Genomic DNA, 3590 nt, shown 5'->3' on the forward strand with positions numbered 1-3590 from the left:
GCTCCCGCGGGCGCCTGAGGGAAGGGGGCCTTTGCCGGCGGGCCCGAGTTTCCCTTCCTTTCCCTTCCCTTCCCGCTGGCTCGTTCCCTGCTTCAGGGCCACGGCCTGCGTCGCGAACCAGGCTCGGCGCTTGGATGGAAGGCCACTAGGAAATGTTAGGGATCGGCGGGAAGTAGAAAAGGCGGCCACTGGATGCAGATCCCTTCTGCGTTGGCGGCCGTGCCTCTCTGAGGCGCTTCTGGAGCGGAGTTCTGCTGCTCTTTTCTTGTTTCAATGTTTTAACCATTTGTAAGCTGCCCAGAGTAGCTGGGAGTGGGGCGGCCTACACATTTAATAAATTGAAATTCCTTGAACCCAGGCGACTGGGCTACTTCACTTAACCATGGTGGGTGGGGGGAAAACAGCCAGGGAAAGAGCACAGTAATGTGGTTTATTTGGCCTTGGCTTAGCATTTTGGAAAAAGTACAGTCCTGTAGCTTTTTCAATACACCACAAGACTTAAGAGCTATACATAGGAAGTCGGGGAGGCTTGGTTCGCACATTGCACTAAGCCAGTGTCTCTCAAACTTTTTGCTTTGAGGACTCCTTCCTGCTTTTAAAAAGTATGGAGTATCCCAAAAGAGGTTTTGTTTGTATGGGTTATATTTAGTGATACTTACTGCTTTAAAATTTAAAATTGATGTATTTGTAGAATATAGATTTATTGAATCATATAAAAATAACATTAAACCCATTACATATTAACATATTTTTCATGAAAAAAGCTTTATTTTTTAACAAATTTTTAAAAATAGTGAACAGTGACATTGTTTTACATTTTTGCAAATAATTTTGATTTTGCAGACCCCTGAGGGTCTTGGGGAACCCCCAGGGTTCCTCAGACAACACTTTAAGAAAGGCTGCGCTAAGCTATAGAGTTTGGTTGTTTTGGCCTTAACATATTGTGTGAATCCAGCTGTGGTTTTTAAATCATGAGGTCTGATGTGGGCTGCATGAATTATGGCTTAATATAACACCCCCCCCATTCTGCTTTATTCAATAAATTATGTAACCAAATCATTACAGCAAAAGGAAGCCAATCCCACAGTCCATAAACAGCCCAAGCACTGTTTTCGGGTATCTAGAAAGCCCCAAGCCGGTGGGGACTTTGTGGTGGGGGGAGAGACAGTTGAATTTAACTCCTTAGAAATCCTAAATCTTACTTCAAATTTCTCTATGTAGAGCAGTGTTCCTTGACCTTGGCAACTGGAAGATGTGTGGGTTTCAATTCCCAGAATTCCCCAGCAAGCGCTGCCTGGGGAATTCTGGGAGTTGAAGCCCACACATCTTCCAGTTGCTAAGGTCAAGAAACAGTGATGTAGAGAATGCCTTGAACTTCTACAGCCGTGTGCCTTGGCCCTTCTCTAGAAGTGCCCCAAAGAAGTAGCATGATTTATCATCCACCCCTCTTGTGATCCTCAAAGGCAAATATATAGACGCCATGTGTGAACCCTACCTATGAGCTCAGCTCCCTCAGTACTTTTTGGTAAAAGGATAGCTAGCTACTTTGTAACCCAGTGGGTTGCTGTGAACCAAAATAGCTGGATTAATTCATTTATTCAGTGTATGTATCGTGGGTATATCCAGAAAGCAGTTTCAATGGGAAGGCAGCTATTACAGGGGAACTACTGCATAGAAATCAGCTTCTGTAATTTAAGAAATGGATTTGCATTAATTTGTATGATATTAACAGAACAGCAACCATAACTGAATAAACATCAATGTTACTATTTTGTAGCCTAAACAATGCCTTACTGTTAATGCCTTACTGTGGCAAAAAAATATGGCTCCAAGTCATAGATATTTAGAAGTTTTCTTACAGTCTGTATATCTCCAACCAGGTGACCCCGTAAGCAAATCACAAAGTCCATCTGTTGCCACAGAAGAACTAGGTTAAAACTACAAGTAAACAGGCTCATCAGAAAGATCTTACTGAACAAGTTGTAAGCCAGTGGCACACAAAATGGTGAGCTCTCCTTTGCTAGAAGTCTTCGGAGGCTGCCAGTGATGCTAAAGTGGATCCTGCACCGAGCAGGGGGTTGGACTGGGTGACCTCTCGTCACGTCCAACCTGGTGATTCCCTTATCACAGCAGTAACCCTGTAATTTGGCACTGACTTAAAAAAAAAAATGCCTTAGGTTTTTCCTTTTGCAGTGTGGCAGTATTTGTAAATAGTACTTCATGATTTGAATTAATGCCAATGTAAGCTTTACTTTGTTTATCGTTTTAGGGATTTCTGGGTAACATTATCAAATTCAGCAGGATCAGTTTATTTCCTTCTCTTACTTGATATTCATTAATAACTGAAAATGGGAGGAATGCAGAGGCAAGAAGGTTTGAGGGGAAAAATATAAAAGTCCGTACTTTTTCTGTTTTTATTTTTCTCCCCTGCTCCCACATTGGATTTTTTTAAAAAAATTGGGAATTGTCTGGATAATTTTATTTTAAATTTCACAACCAGGCCAAACAGGATCACTTTACGGGTAAATTAACTCACATATACTGCACTGCATGCTCTTAAAATAGCAAAATGAACTAAGATCAGTAAAGGGTTCCATTTTTAGCACCACATACCTTTTTTGCTGTGACTAAAATTTCCAGAAATTTTTCATTTCTAGAGTCAAGTGATTCCAATAAAAGTACTTCCTCCTACTCAGGACAAGAAACTTACAAGGATTGCATTAATCTCTGACTCAGAATAGGTCCTCCAAAACAATAGCAAATCAATTCCACGCTGCTGTCAAAAAAAGTGTGGCTTTGTCACCAGGAATCAAGTTTGGCTTGATAGCATCTTCACTTTTTTAATCTTACCAGTTTGATTTCAAATGGCAGAGCAGGGGTGAGTGAAAAAAGTCAAGATGGTAGCTGTGACTGCAGGTCTGAAGCCTCACCTTTCAAATGGGTGGTGCAGTTGCTTTTTTTACCCACCCATGCTTCCCACCCACACACACGTGGTAGAACAAGCTGCAATTAAGCATTTCTAAATGGGACGGAAAGGAATGTTCATCGTTTTGGGCGCAAAAGGAAAAGGATGCTTCAAACATGCAGGGATGTACATGTGGCACCTCTAACCACATGTGCTTCTGGGATCATGCTGCAGCTGGCTGGGAAAGGACAATGCTTTAAGGCATTGCTGAGAGGGTCTATCTTAGTGCCCAAAAGCCTCTTTAAATCCAAAGCTCTGCAGAGCCTCAAAGATGAGTATATGAACAAGATCAACCTCATCCTCAGGCTAGCCAAGGATCTCTATAAGCTACAGTCAGCAGGTGGCAACGAAAAAGCTAAGTACAGTCAGGCTGATGAACAGGAGACCACTAGGAAATGCCAGGCTGTATGCTAGACTGGGAAGTTGAAAACATCTTGGAAGTAGGCAGTAGCAAGCCACTTTGTTGCCAAAAAGGATGGAGATTTCCATGTAGTCACAATTTAAAGGGAGAATTTACCTTTGCTGAAGTAACATTGCTATGTATATAAACTGCAGCAGTTTCTTGGAAATGCTTCTATTGACTAAATGGCAACAATATGTATATAAATGACAAAGACACTGCAAT

Source organism: Python bivittatus, unplaced genomic scaffold (genome assembly GCF_059951505.1).
Source record: "Python bivittatus isolate LINGU-HERP-01145 unplaced genomic scaffold, Pbiv_v1 ctg000400_np1212, whole genome shotgun sequence".
NCBI lineage: Eukaryota > Metazoa > Chordata > Lepidosauria > Squamata > Pythonidae > Python > Python bivittatus.